At 36.9% G+C, this 16,168-nt stretch overlaps 1 protein-coding gene across 7 annotated transcripts in view; it reads left to right on the top strand.

Moving 5' to 3' along the window:
- Positions 1–16,168, top strand: part of CEP83 (centrosomal protein 83) — a 127,598-nt gene that overhangs the window by 16,959 nt on the left and 94,471 nt on the right. For 2 of the 7 annotated variants that reach the window (XM_047866011.1, XM_047866010.1), the window contains exons 2-3: positions 1,867–2,002; positions 6,768–6,850. The exons of 3 other annotated variants lie outside the window; for them this stretch is intronic. The gene's annotated coding sequence lies outside the window, so the exon portion shown is untranslated. Of the gene's footprint in view, positions 1–1,866; positions 2,003–3,000; positions 3,017–6,767; positions 6,851–16,168 lie in introns of those variants that run through there. 2 more of the 7 variants (XM_047866012.1, XM_047866014.1) reach the window with 2 other exon arrangements.

The raw sequence follows: 16,168 nt of genomic DNA, 5'->3' as shown, positions 1-16,168 counted from the left end.
GTAGAATTCTTTTGTGTGAATTAAGCTGTGTGGAAGCAGACAGTGCAATTATAAGAATAGAATAACATTTTAATTCAGAGTGCTTGGTGGTTGATTGCTAATCACTCTAATACATATCTTCTTCCCTTCCTCTTTCCTTGCCCTCCTGTTTCATTCTAAATCACAATTAAGGGGCCTGGCACCTTACCAGGGTTTTGAAGGGTCTCTTCCCAGCTGCACTTTAGGTTTTGGCAGGGTGTCAAGTTGTGACTTTTTTTGTATACAAGACACCCTGGGATGGCCATCCGTAGTCTATTTGGGTGACTAGTGTGGTAGTCTCTCTGGGTTTTAAAGACCTTAATTTCTAATGTTTTGTTAGAAGAGAAGTAATGCCTCATGTAGTTCTCCTTAGACTTTTAATGTTTCTAAAAAACAGCATTCACTCTAGGGGCATGTAGTATTTAAAGCATTGTTTTGAAATGTTCAAAGGCATAGCATGTGCTTTTTAAGGGAATGTGTTTGGAAGATTTCCATGAGCATTAGCAGCTGTGCTTTTGGAATATTTGGAATTTCCATCCTTTTGAGCAGACATTGTACCACTGCTTAAGAAATACAGCTCCTGTGCAAAAGAATGTCATAGGTATGTCTGTAGAGCTGGGACTAGTCAAAAGAAGTGGTAGGAAGGTATGGTTCTATGATAGTCATAGTTGTAAGGAGAGGAAGATGAGGTATTTTGAGAAGAGTTGTGCTGAGTTTTTAAAAAACTGCCTTTCACAGAGACTAGTTCATCTAATAAGTGCTCCCTGATTAATAGACTGATCAAAAGTAATCTGTTAAACCTTTCTTTTTTAAAAGTTTGGTTTGGGGGTGCCTGGGTGGCTCAGTTGTTTAACTGTCACAACTTGGGCTCAGGTCATGATTTCACAGTTGGTGAGCTTGAGCCTCACGTTGGGCTCTGTGCTGACAGCTCAGAGCCTGGAGCCTGCTTTGGATTCTGTGTCTCCCCCTCTCTCCACTTCTCCCCCACTTGTGTTCTGTCTCTCTGTCTCTCAAAAATAAACATTTTAAAAAAAGTTTGGTTTGAACCATGTGCTTAAAAAATTTGCATTGTGGGGGCACTTGTGTGGCTCAATTGTTTAAGCAGCCGACTTCGACCCAGGTCATGATCTCACAGTTCGTGAGTGTAAGTCTGCCGTTGGGCTCTGTGCTGACAGATTGAGATTCTGTGTCTCCCTCTCTCTCCGCCCCTCCCCTGCTCATGCTCTGTCTCTGAAAACTGAATAAACGTTAAAATTTTTTAAAATGTTTAAAAAATTTGTGTTGTGATTTTATTTGGCAAACTTTGTATAATAAGAATTGTTTCTTAATTATAACATTATTCATTTATATATAACATTGATATATTCTGTAAGTAATTGAAATGTGTATTGAAATCAGAAAAACTTGATTATGGTATGAATTTAAAATTGTGATAGAAATTTTGTGTTTGGGTAAAATTTGTTATGAATAATAGACTGAAGAGAAAGCCAGTATATTAATTAACCTGTAGCTGTTGTAACAAATTACCACATAGTGGGTGGCTTAAAACAACAAAAATTTATTCATTCACAGCTTGGAGACCAGAAGACTGAAATCCAGGGCAGCACTGTCTCCAGAGGCTCTAGGGAAGAATCCTTTCCTTCTAGCTTCTTGTGGCTCCAGGCATGCCTTGGCTGGGGTGACGTCTCTGCCCTTTTGGTCACACTCCCTCCTTCTTTGTAGTCTCAAAGTGTCCTCTGCCTCACTCTTACAAGGATACATGTGATTGCATTTAGGGCCCACCCATATAATCCAGGATAAACTCCTCCTTTAAAAATCCTTAATTTAATCCCATCTTTCACTATACAGGTAATATTCGTAGGTTACAGAGATTAAGAAGTGACTTATCTTCCTTCGGGGCAGCATTAAGCCCAATACAGTCTGGAAGCCTCAGTTACTGAAAATGGATATGAAAGTGAATCAAGAGCAAGGCAGCATTAGAATGGTGAATATAATCATTTGATATTTTTGAGGTAATGATGTGCCTGTGTGTGGGTTATTGTAAAGATGAGTAAGACCTGTTTCTTGCCTGGAAGCAGTTACACTGCGTGTGTTATATATACATACATGTACATTTACAAGATAGAATAGTTACCTAATTATATTTGAGAAAGGAAGTACTTAATGGAGGAAGTAATACATTTCTGAACAGGGTTTTGAAGGCTGATGAGAAATTCACTAGACCAGAGTACAGAGGGATAGAAGAGGCCTTCTGGATAAGGAAATTAGTATTTGCAAAGACATGGAGGTAGAAAACAGCAGTGTATGTTCAGGGAGCTACCAGTAGTCAGTACATGAGATAAATTGTAGATTTGTATTTGTTTCTAATACACAAATCACTGTCTCGTTTTACCAGTTGCGAAGTAAACGTTTTTTGTTGTGAACATTTTTAAAGCACAGATCTTATCCTGGATGAAGAAGATCTTTGGCCATTAAATACAGGGGGTGGGTGGGAGAGAAGAGCTTTAGGGAAATGCAAATTAAAACCACAATGAGCTATCACTTTACAACTCCTAGAATTGCTAAAATTAAAAAGACTGTGTGAAAGTAATTAAATGAGGAGGCTGTTAGACTGAGGTGGCTCTAATGCCCTTAGCTAACATAAGCCAGAATCCACGCACTTGAATGTGAGGAAATGAAACTTATGAACAACCAGTCACGGCCAGCCAGCTAGGCTATCCTGAATAAGGCAATCTTTAGGCCATTTCCATCACATGATTTCCTTCCTTCGCTTCCATATCTTCTGTATAGAAACCACTACACTTGCTCTTGGTGGTGGTGTGCTCCCGACCACTTTCACTTTGGCACTGCCAGGATTGGACTTGGCGTGTATACTCAAACTCTGGAAAATTTTGTTCACCTTAAGGATGTCCACTCTCACCACTTTTATTCAACGTCGTACTGGAAGTTCTAGTCACAGCAGTGGGACGACAGAAAAAGACAAAAGGCATCCAAATCGGTAAGAAAGTAGTAAAACTTTCCTATTTGCAGATGACATGATATTCTATAGAGAATAGCTGAAAGACTCCACCAAAAAACTGCCAGAACTGATAAATGAATTCAGTAAAGTCACAGGATACGAAATCAATGTACAGAAATCTGTTGCATTTCTATACATCAGTAATGGAACAGCAGAAAGAGAAATTAAGGAATCTATCCCATTTATAATTGCACCCAAAACCATGAGATAACTAGGAATAAACCTAACCAAAGAGGTGAAAACTTACACTATGAAAACTATAAGACACTGATGAAAGAAATTGAAGATGACACAAAGAAATGGAAAGACAATCCATGCTCATGGATTGGAAGAACAACTACTGTCAAAATGTCTATATTACTCAAAGCAATCTACACATTTAATCCAATCCCTACGAAAATATCAACAGCACTTTTCACAGAGCCAGAACAAACAATCCTAAAATTTGTATGGAACCACGAAAGAGCCTGAATAGCCAAAGCAACCTCTTAAACAAAAAACTGAAGGCATGACAGTTCTGGGCTTCAAGTTATGTTACAAGGTTTTAGTGATTAAAACAGTATGGTACTGGCATAAAAATAGATATATAGATCAATGGAACAGAATAGAAAACCCAGAAATGAACCCACAATTATGCGATCAATTAATCTTTGGCAAAGGAGGAAAGAACATGCAATGGAAAAAAGATGGTCTCTTCAACAAGTGGTGCTGGAAAAATGGAGAGCTATATGCAAAGGAATGAAACTGGACCACTTTTTAAATTTTTTAATGTTTTGTTTATTTTTGAGACAGAGCATGAGCAGGGGAAGGGCAGAGAGAGGGAGACACAGAATCCGAAGCAGGCTCCAGGCTGAGCTGTCAACACACAGCCTGACGCGGGGCTGGAACTCACAAACCGTGAGATCATGACCTGAGCTGAAGTCGGACGCTCAACCGACTGAGCCACCCAGGTGCCCCGAAACTGGACCACTTTCTTATGCCATACACAAAAATAAATTCAAAATAGATTAAAGACCTAAGTGCACTGTTTGTGATGAGCACCAGTGGTGTATGGAAGTATTGAATCACTGTATTGTACACCTGAAACTAATATTACAATGTATGTTAACTAAATGGAATTTAAATAAAAACTTCAAAAAAATTTAAAAAGATTTTGTCTCTTTAAAAAATTTCAGGAGCGCCTGGGTGGCTCAGTTAAGCTTCCGACTTCACCTCAGGTCATGATCTCGTGATTAGAGCCCTGCATCAGACTCTGTGCTGACAGCCTGGAGCCTGGAGCCTGCTTTGGATTCTGTATCTCCTCTCTTTTGCCCCTCCCCTGCTTATTATCTGTTTTTCTCTCCCTCAAAATAAACATTAAAAAAAAAAATTCACCAGTTTCTTTTTACTTTTTAAAAATTCCAATGTAGGTAACATAGAGTATTATTAATATTAGTTTCAGGTATAAAATGTAGTGAGTCATTAATTTTATGTATTATTCAGTGTTCATCACGAGAAGTGTACTCTTAATGCCTTTCACCTATTTTACCCATTCCCCCCTCATCCTCCCCTCTGCTAACCATCTGCTTGTTCTCTGTATTTAAGAGTCTGTTTTTTGGTTTGCCTTTTGTTTTGTTTTTCTTTGTTCACTTGCTTTGTTTCTTAAATTCCACATGTGAGAGAAATTATATGGTATTTGTCTTTCACTGACTTATTTTACTTAGCTTATGCCCTCTAAATCTATCCATGTTGTTGCAAATGGCAAGATTTCATTCTTTCTTATGACTGAATAATATTCCATTATATATGTACATACATACACACCACATCTTATCTGTTCATCTGTCGATGGACACTGGGCTGCCTCCATAATTTAGCTATTGTAAATAATGCTTCAATAAGCATAGGGGTGCATATATCCTTTTAGTGTTTTCATATTCTTTGGGTAAATACCCAGAAGTGCAATTATAGATCATATGGTAGTTCTATTTTTAAAGTTTTGACTAACCTCCATACTGTTTTCCATAGTGGCTGCACCAGTTTGCATTCCCGTCAACAGTACATGAGGATTCCTTTTTCACCATATCCTCACCGACACTTGTTGTGTCTTATGTTTTTTATTTTAGTCATTCTTTTTTTATTAACAAAAATTTTTTTAATGTTTATTTTTGAGAGACAGGGAGTCACAGAATCCGAAGCAGGCTTCAGGCTCTGAGCTGTCAGCACAGAGCCCGACACGGGTCTTGAACTCATGAACTGTGAGATCATGACCTGAGCCGAAGTTGGATGCTTAACTGAGTCACCCAGGTGCCCCAACAAAATATATTTAAACAATAGAATACTCTGGGATTCTTCCTTTGTGAGCTCATGGAATTGTATACTTATGCATTTTATTATGTGTAAATTTTACTTTAAAAACAAAAAGGCTAAACAAAAGAGAATTGGTTGATGAAATTGTTTTGTGAATGTTATTGTGTATCCATGTGATGTCTGAAAATGTGGTAGCTTCACAACCATGAAGAGAATTAAGCCAACAGGTTATGTTGGCAGAAGTATGGTGTCAACTTTAAACATAAAATAGCCAGTTTTACTAGCAAAATGAGTTTATTCAGGATAGCGGAGGAAATGCACTTTGGGACATACAAACTATGGCAAACTGTAAGCAAGTCCAGAGAACAAAGGAAAGGAGCATTCTTTTATATAGAAGAGGAGGGACTTGGGAGGGGTAGTTTGGAAAGAAAGGAGAGGAGTGAGAGTTTGGGGCTTTGGTAGCTTTTCATTGGGGGAGTTGTGGTAGTTCTTGTTGGTTTGTTGATGGGCAAGGAGTAAATCTTGTTTCCACCTGTTGGAGTAGTGGTAGCAAAATAAGCTTCTTTCTGTTTGGGTTGTAAACAGCAATGAGTGGTGGTGTGTGGGATCTCCCCCTTCAATGAGATTTTCTGTACGCAGTTTCAATGAAAAAGACCAGGATCCTTGATGATATTGAGTCAGATTTTTTTTTTTTTTTAAAGAGCCAACCACATCTTCTTTAGTCTCAGCAGCAGGTGACTGGAGCCCCTACCTACAAAGGAACTTTAGAAGGCTACTCTGATTACTGGAAAGGAATGTTAGCACTTCTATTAGGACAGGATGGGAGAGGAAATTGGAAGGGAGCCAGAGGGAAAGACTGCTGGGCCACATACAAGGAGGTACACGTGGCGTTCCCACTGGATCAGGCGCTAGAGATGAACACTGCCATCTCCCTCAGAGTGAAGGAAGAGACAAAGCCTGAGATACGAGCCAGATCTTTGAGTGAACGTTTAAAACTTTGAATTTTAGAATTTGAAATTCTGAATGTTTTAAAAAATTGTGAATTATAAAAAGCAGAAAAGTGCACAAAAACTATCCTTTGAGTGATTTACAAAGCAAACCCCCAATTTAACCACAACAAAGATCAAAATGCAGAACACTGATGGCCTTTTCTCTGGTAACACTGTCCTGACTTTTACGTTAATCACTTCTTTTTATAGTTTTATAACCTAAACACACCTAAGCATGTATCTTCTAAGTCCTACAGTTTTGCCCGTTTTTAATTTTTTCTGAACTTTATGTTTAGAATAGTGTGCTTTTTTGTCTGTCTTTCGCACAGTATTTTTGAAGTTCACCTGTGTGGAGTGTTTCTGTAGGTTATTTTCGTTGTCGTAAAGTGCTAGTTTCATTATGTCACAATATGTGTCTTCAGCTGTTAATGGACATTTGGTTTGTTTTCTAGGTTTCATCTGGGAATAGTATTGTTACGAGCAGTAACTTTACAACAGAAATCTCTTGGTGTACTTGTACTCACATTTTGGCGGGGTAGGTTTCAAGTAGAAGTATTATTGAGTCATGGTATATATACATCTTTAACGTGAGTAGTGCTTATTTTTTTTCTAACATGGATATACCAGTTTACACCACAACTTGTTGCTTCTCCTCCTCTTTAGACTTGTTATGGTCAATCGTTTTGGTTTTCTCATTGTGATTTTAATTTTAAAAATAAATCCTACACATTACTATGTAAAAAGATAATTCAAGAGAAATAATTGGGTAAAAGGTTCAAATGAACTTTTCACAAAAGAGGACATCCAAATGGCTCATCAACAGAGAAAAGTTGCTCAATCTTATTTTTTCAGGAAATTGCTTTTTAGCTTTTTTAGTATGGTTTTTTTTTTTTTTTTTTCCTGCCATGGGTTATTGAAAGCACTCTCCTATATTCCAGTAACTTTGTTTTTTTTTGGTTTTTTTTTTTTGGTTTTTTTTTTTTTTTTTTTTGCTTTTTCACATTTAGAGCTTCAGTACAACTACAGTTAATTTTAGTGCGTAATGCAAAGTTGGGCCCAGGTCCATAAAGTGATCTGGTTGTCCCAGCACCTTTTTATTGCAGACTTCTGTTTCCTCACTGATTAGCAAAACCACCTTTGTTCTTAAATGTCTTACAGGGGTCGATGTGTCTTAATAACTGTAGATTTGTAACGTCTTGATATCCAGTCCTCCTATCTTGTTTTCTAAAATAGTTTCTGCTGTTCTTTACAAGATTTCTGGCCTTTTGTATTTCCATGTAAATTTCTGAATCAGTATGCTAAATTTTACACACACACACACACACACACACACACACGTAACACACATGCATGCACCCCTACTTATTAGGATATTGATTGGTATTACATCCATGTATCTGGGGAGAATTTATATCTTTAGAATGTTGTTTTCCAGTATATGGTACATAGTTCTATGTATATAGGTCTTTTTTAGTTTCTCTAATGGGTATCTGTGTAATGGTTTGCACATCTTTTTGCCTAGGTATTTGATATTCTTTGGTGCTTTTAAAATGTCTTTAAAAATATTGCTGACACGTAGAGTGCAGTTAATTTTTATATTCATCCACCTAGCAGTCTTCACCAAGTTCTTCTGATGATTTCTCTATAAATTCTTTTGGATTTTCTACATACACAATTAGAACAATCTGTATGTAAAGAAAGTTTTATTTTTCCTTCCCAGTTTTTTAACCTTTTATATCTTTGTCTTGTTCCACATTTTTTGTTGGTTATTTTCATTGTTGAATAAAATTGATGATGATGGACATCCTGGTCTTGATCGCATTTCCAAAGGAAGGTACAGGGGTGCCTCAGTGGCTCAGTTGGTTAAGTGTCTGACTTATGGCTCAGGTCATGATCTCATGGTTAGTGAGTTCAAGCCCCACATTGGGCTTTGTGTTGATAGTGCAGAGCCTGCTTTGGATCCTCTGTCTCTCTCTCAAAAATAAATAAACATTAAAAAGTAACAAAAAAAAAAAGGATGGCACAGAGATTTTAGAATCAAGTAGAGTGGTGTATTATTTTTGTATACATCTTTTTTTAAATTGATGTGCCTTCCAGTTCCTAGCTTGCGGTTTCTTTTTTTATGTTGTGCCAAAATTCATATAACATAAAATTAAATGTTTTAAAGTAGAGAATTCGGTGGTATTTTGTCCATTCAGAGTGTTGTACATCTATCACCTCCATCTGGTTCCCAAACATTTTATCACCTTCTAAGATAACTCTGTATCCATTGAACAGTCACTTTTTCTCCCTCCCCTCAGTCCCTGGCAGCCATCAATGTGTTTTCTCTCTCTCTCGATTTACCTATTTTGATTATTACTATAAATGGAATCATACTCCAATGACACAAATGGTGGATGTTTTATTTCAGTCCCACAAGTTCCTGAACATCTGTTACTTTTTACATCTATTTTCTATTCAGGTTAAGTGATTTCTGTTGTTTTGTCTTCTAATTCATTCTTTTTCTTCTCTATTTCTTTTTTTTAATAAAAAAAAATTTAAATATTTATTTTTGAGAGAGAGAGAGACAGAGCATTAGCAGGGGAGGGGCAGAGAGAGAGAGGGAGACACAGAATCCAAAGCAGGGCTCCGGGCTCTGAGCCATCAGCACAGAACCGGACATGGGGCTTGAACTCACGAACTGTGTATCACGACCTGAGCTGAAGTTGGATGCTTAACCAACTGAGCCACCCAGGCACCCCTCTTTTCTATTTCTGCCTTTGAGCTCATCCTTAGATTTTTATTTTGGTCATTGTATTTTTTAGTTCTATAATTTCACTTGGTTCTTCTTTATATCTTCTATTCTTTGCTGAGACTTGTATTTCTTTGCTGTGTCTTTTTTTCTAAATTTATTTCAGGCTTGTTTGTAATTATTCACTGAAATATTTTTAGCATGGCTTATTTAAAATCTTTGCCAGATAACTTTAACATATTTTTTCTCTTAGTGTTGGCATCCATCACTTGTCCTTTTACTTTCAGTTTGAGACCTTTCTCATTCTTTAAAAAAAATTTTTTTTCAACGTTTATTTATTTTTGGGACAGAGAGAGACAGAGCATGAACAGGGGAGGGGCAGAGAGAGAGGGAGACACAGAATCGGAAACAGGCTCCAGGCTCTGAGCCATCAGCCCAGAGCCCGACGCGGGGCTCGAACTCACGGACCGCGAGATCGTGACCTGGCTGAAGTCGGACGCTTAACCAACTGCGCCACCCAGGCGCCCCGAGACCTTTCTCATTCTTGGTGTGACTAGTGATTTTCTTTTGAAACCTGGACATGTAGGGTATTATGTTATGAGACTGTTTACTATTTCTGGCTTTTCCTGACACTTCTCTGGCACAGGAAAGGGGGGAAATGCCCCATTATTGCCAGATAAGGGGTAGAAGTCTAGGTTCCCCTGTTGGCTTCTGTTGTCACCTGAGTTGTGGGCGATCATCATTATTGCTGGGTGCCATGGAGTTCTGGCTCCTCAGGTGGTCCCCACTGTCACCCTAGAAAGAGTAGCCTGTTACCACTGAGTGGTAGTGCCAGACCTAACTCTGGACTAGCGCTTATCTGATGGCTCTTCAACAGTGTGAGGTAGGTGCTCTTCCTTACTGTTGGTAGGGTGGAAAGTTCAGGTTTCCTGCGTAGTCTCCACTGACATTACAGAAGCATGGGACTTTATTACCACTCAGCAGGGATAAAAGTCCCAACTTCCTTGTTGACCTTCTTATATACCACGCAAGCTGGCAGGATATTAGAGTACCTCCTAACAATCTGGCCTTTGCTGGCACGGTTGGTGGTGGAGTCACAGTTTTTTCTGTAGTATTTTCCTGGAGTAGATTTTATTGTCTAAAACATTTTGTCTTGCTAGGTTTCCCCTTTCTTCTTTCTTTGGCTAAGAGAGCAGGCTTTTGTTAAGGCCTTTTTTTTTTTTTTTTTTTTTTTTTGCCCCTTCCCCAAGTCTGAAACCATTGCCACCTTGTTTAGCTCCAGGTTGGAGATCATATATGAAAAGGAATCCCTGGGAACCCACCTGTGTGTCAATTTTGATATTCCGAGGTTTTTAGCCGGTTTGGCTGCTGGTCTCTATTTTTGAGAGTTGTTTTATATATGTATACCGTTCAGGACATTTATTTGTATTAGTGGGATTATATAGGGAAATATACATCTGCTCCATCATCCCAGAAGCAGAAGTCTTTACTACAAAAGTTTTAAGATGTCTTATCAGTTTTCATTTACTTCTAGATATTTTCTGATTTCTGTTGTGACCTTCTCTTTAATTCATGTTGTTTAGAAATGTATTCTTTCTAGGCATATATAGCTTTTCAGTTACTTTTTTCTGTTGAGTTTTAGTTTAATTGCACTGTGACCAGAAAAATAGTCTGTATAATTTTGTTTTTAAAATTTTTTTAATATTTTTAAAAAATACCCAGCATGTAGTCAGTATTTATAAATGTGACATGTATGTTTATAAGGAATGTGTATTCTATAGTTCTGGGAATAGTTTTCTATATATGTTAGGTCAGGTGGGTTAATTATATTGATTAAGTTGTCTATATTCTTACTGATTACTTTTTTTGTGTTTTTTCTACTGGTTACCAAGAATAGTGGTTAAATTATACCCCTATGATTCTGAATCTATCTATTTACCCTGTAGTTCTGACCCCTTCTACTTTATTTGTGTATAAAATTGTCATACCTTTCTGGTGTATTTAATCTTTTATCATTACAAATGTCTTACTTCATCTACTGTACTGTTTCTGTTGATTGTTATTATTTTTTGACCTTAAATTCTACTTTATCTGATATTAATGTAATTCTGTCATCTGTCTTTAGAGTAATGCTTAATTATATTTTTGGGGTTTTTTTCAGTCTTCATGTCCTTATGTTTTAAAAAGTCATATAAAAAGATACATAGTTGGGTGATATTTTTTTTACGTTTCTTATTTGAAGCATTAATCTATCTACTTTAGAGTAATTAATGATATGTGTCTAAGTCTATTGTGTAACTGTTTCTGTTTTCCTGCTTATTTATGTTCCATCTTATCTCCCTGCTTGCCTTCTTTTAAATGGAATTCTTGGTGCACCTGGTGGCTTAGTTGGTCAAGCGTCTGACTTCGGCTCAGGTAATGGTCTTGTGGTTTGTGGGTTTGAGCCTGTGTCGGGCTTTGTGCTGACACCTCAGAGCCTGGAACCTGCTTTGGATTCTGTGTCTCCCTCTCTCTGCCCCTCTCCTGCTTGCTCTCTCAAAATAAATAAACATTAAAAAAATAAATAGAATTCTTAATGGAGGGGTGATTCTCAAAGGAAGGACAGAGGTGATTTTTGCCTCTCTAGGGTACATTTGGTAAAATGTGGAGACCTTTTGTTTTTTACTACTGGGGGGAGGAGTACTACTAGCATCTAATAGGTAGAGACGAGGAATATGTTACTAAATATTCTACAATGTACAGGAAAGCCCCCTTCCCACAAAGAATTATCTGGTCTAAAATATCAGTAGTGTAAAGGTTGAGAAACCCTTTATTAGAGTGATTTGAGTAATTAAAAATTTTCCACCCGTTTAGCATTCTTAGTGGTTATCCCACAAATAGGTTCAGGAAACTTAATATGAAGAATCAGATAAGTAAATATTTTAGATTCTTCAGGCCATGTATAGTTTCTCTTATGTGTTCTTTCCCCCCTCTCTACCTTCTTTCTTTCCTTTTTCAAAGTTGTTTTAGGTTTGTATAAAAATTGAGCAGAAACTACAGAGAATTGCCATGTACCCCTTGCATCAAACATGCACAGCCTCCCCCACTATTAACACCAAGAACATCATCTCCCAGAAGAGTGCTATGTTTGTTACAATTGAGGAACCTATACTGACATGTCACTATCACTCTTAGTCCATAGTTTACATTAAGGTTCACTCTTGGTGTTGTATATTCTGAGTTTTAACAAATGTATGTGGGCATGTATTCTGTGATAATAATATTCTACAGAATAATTTCACTGCTCTAAAAATCTTATATGCTGTACCTTTTCATCTCTTCCAGAATGTCATATAGTTGGAATCCAACAGTATGTATCCCTTTTAGATTGGGTTCTTTCACTTAGTAATATGCACTTAAGGTTTCCTTCACATCTTATTGTGGCTTGATGGTCATTTCTTTTTTGGGCTGAATAATACTCTGTTGTTGAGATATACAACAGTTTATCCATTCACCTACTAAAGGACATCTTGGTTGCTTCCAAGGTTTGGCAATTATGAATAAAGCTGCTATAAGCATTCATGTGCAATTTTTTTTGTGTGTGAATGTAAGTTTTCATCTAATTTGGGTAAATAACACAGAGTGCTGTTGGACTATATGGTAAGACTAATAAATTAGAGTTCCTGTTATTCCACATTTTCACCAGCATTTGGTGTTGTCATTGTTTGTATTTGGGCCATTCTGATAGGTTTTTAGTAGTACCTTATTGCTTAAATTTGCAATTCCCTAATGACTTACGTTGTTGAACATCTTTTCATATGCTTATTTGCCATTTGTGTACCTTCTTTGGTGAGAGGTGTGTTAAGGCCTTTGGGCCATTGTTTAATTCAGTTGTTTGTTTTCTTATTGTTGAGTCTGACTTTGTGTATTTTGCTTAATAGCCCTTTATCAGATTGGTCTTTCTCAAATATTTCCTCCCAGTCTATGACTTCTCTTCTCATTCTCTTGACAGTGTCATTCACAGAAGTTTTAATGTTTATTTATTTTTGAGAGACAGACAGAGTGTGAGCAGGGGAAGGGAAGAAAGAGAGACAGACACAAAATCCATAGCAGGCTCTAGGCTCCAAGCGGTCAGCCCAGAGCCCGATTCAGGGCTCGAACTCACCGTGAGATCATGACCTGAGCCCAAGTCAGATGTTTAACTGACTGAGCCACCCAGGAGCCCCCACAGAGCAGAAGTTTTAAATTTTAATGAAGTGTAACTCACCAGTTATTTCTTTCATGGATCTTGCCCTTGGTTGTGTATTTAAAAAGTCACTGTCATACCAGGGACCTTTGTTATGTTCCAGGAATTTGATAGTTTTGCATTTTATATTTATGTACATTTGAGCTAATTTTTGTGGAAGGTATAACATCTGCCTAGATCCACTTTTTTTTGGCACGTGCATTACTTTTGCATGTGCTCCTGTGTCAAAGATCGGTTGACTATAGTTTAGTCTATATGTGGACTCTTCTGTTCCAGTAATCTATTTGTTATTTTTTCAATATCACGCTCTCATACTTTTGCTTTTATGGTAAGTTTCAAAGTCAGATAGTGTCAGTCCTCTGACTTTGTTCTTATGCAATATTGTGTTGGCTATTCTGTGTCTCTTGTCTCTGTGCATAAATTTTAGAATTAGTTTGTTGATATCCACAAAATAACTTCTGGGGATCGTATTGAATCTATCCATCAAGTTGGGAAGAACTTACATCTTGGCAGTATTGAGTCTTCCTATCCATGAATATAGAGTATCTTTCCATTTATTTAGTTCTTTGTTGTTTTCCATCAGAGTTTAGTAATTTTCCTCATATTAAAAAATGTACATGTTTTGTTAAGTTTATAGCTATTTCTGGGGTGCCTGGGTGGCGCAGTTGGTTAAGCGTCCGACTTCAGCCAGGTAACGATCTCGCGGTCCGTGAGTTCGAGCCCCGCGTCGGGCTCTGGGCTGATGGCTCGGAGCCTGGAGCCTGTTTCCGATTCTGCGTCTCCCTCTCTCTCTGCCCCTCCCCCGTTCATGCTCTGTCTCTCTCTGTCCCAAAAATAAATAAAAAACGTTGAAAAAAAAATAAAAAAAAAAAAAAGTTTATAGCTATTTCATTTTGGGGAGTACTAATGTAAATGGTATTTTAAATTTCAAATTTCTTCTGTTCATTGCTGATACATAGGAAAGTGATAGACTTTTTTTGTTTGTTTATGTGTTTATTTTGAGAGAGAGAGAATGTGGGAGGGGCAGGGAGAGAGAGAGAATCCAAAGCACGCTCTGCACTGTCAGTGCAGAGCCTGCTGGGGGGCTTGAACTTGGGAACCATGAGATCATGACCTGAGCCAAAACCAAGAGTTGGACTCTTAACTGACTCAGATACCCAGGTGCCCTGATAGACTTTTTTGTGTTAACTCTATCCTGCAACCTTGCTATAATGTTTATCAGTTCCAGGAGTATTTTTTTAAAATTTGATCTTCTACACAGATAATCATGTCCTGTGCAAAGAAAGACAGTTTTATTTCTTCCTTCTGTATTTGTATGTGTTTTATTTTATTTTTTTTGGCTTAATACATTAGCTAAGACTTCCCATTATGATATTGAAAAGAAGTGGTGAGAGGGGACGTTTTTATTTGTTCTTGATCTTAGTGGAAAAATTTCTATTTTCTCACCTCTATGATGTTAGCTGTAGAGTTTTTAATACATGTTCTTTATCAAGTTGAGAAAGTTCCCCTCCATACCTAGTTTGAGTTTTTAAAATTATGAATGGATATTGGATTTTGTCAAGTACTTTTTCTGCATCTATTGATAAGATCGTGTGATTTTTTTGCTTTAGTCTATTTGTGTAATGGATTACGTTAATTGACGTTTTTTAAATGTTGAACCAGCTTTGCATGCCTGGAATAAATTCTACTTGGTCATGATGTGTAAATCTTTTTATACATTATTGGATTCAACTTGTTAATATTTTGTTGAGGATTTATTCATCTGTATTCATTGTTTTTCTTTTTTTTCTTTTTAAGCTCTTAAAACATTCTTGGCTTGGGACTATGTGAAAGAAGAATACAGGCCAAATGTGGCTCATGAGCTATAATTTTCCCACCCCTTTCCTAGTGATTATATTATGCATCTTTGACTTCTCAAAGTGTAATATTCATTGATACTTTTAGCCTTTCCTATACAGTGCAAGGGATCTGTAATTCTACCTTTACTGACTTAGATGCCGTTTCTTTATGTATTATAAGACTATATCTGTTAAGAAATCCTAAGGTATTATTTTATGCAGTCTGTGTCCAATTAGAATTATGCACATATTTCCGGTTTTCATTTATCTTTATTTTTGCATTGTCCAGTTCACATCTTAGGTAATTTTCCTTGTGTATGGAAGACTCCTTTACTGTTTCTTTTGCTGTGCATCTTCTGGGATGAATTTGTTCCATTTGTCTGAAAATGTCTTTATTTTACCACTGTTCTCTAAAGATTTTCCTTTTTTTTGCTATATTTATAGAATGTTAGTTTGGCAGTTATTTTCTTTCAGCACTATAAAGGTATCGTGTTCTGGCTTTCATTGTTGAAGTCAGTTCTATTGCTTATTTTCAAGACATGTCTCTTTTCTGGACTGATCTTAAGATTTTCCCTTTTTCTTTAGGAAGATCTTAAGGTGATGTTCTTAGGTGCAGATTTCTTAATGTGATGTAGGTGGAATTCTTTTTATTTATGTCTTTGGGGTTTTTAGAACATTTTTGGGGGAGGTTCTCAAGTATCTATTTACCTGTCTATTTATTTTGCAGGTATTGCTTCTATACTCTTCTCTCTCCTTCTGGGACTCAATGGCATATCTGTTAGAATGACATTTTAACTTTATTTTCTGTATTTATTTCCTTTTTTTGTATTTTTCATTCTTGTTTCTCTTCCTAATTTATCTTGAATATTTTCTTTTAACTTCTAATTCCTTCTTAAAGTATGTTTTATCTTGGCTGTTATGCTGCTTGTGCATTGAGTTTTTACTTTTGGTTATAGAATTTTTCAGTGTTAGAGTTTACATTGGTTTCTTTCTATGGTTTTGAATTCTCTTACAAGATTCTCAACCTTGTTTCCTATTGTCTTATACATAATATTAATA

Source organism: Prionailurus viverrinus, chromosome B4 (assembly GCF_022837055.1).
Source record: "Prionailurus viverrinus isolate Anna chromosome B4, UM_Priviv_1.0, whole genome shotgun sequence".
In the NCBI taxonomy this organism is placed as follows: Eukaryota; Metazoa; Chordata; class Mammalia; order Carnivora; family Felidae; genus Prionailurus; species Prionailurus viverrinus.
The sequence above is the reverse complement of the archived record's forward strand: the minus strand, read 5'-3'. Positions and strand labels throughout refer to the sequence as shown.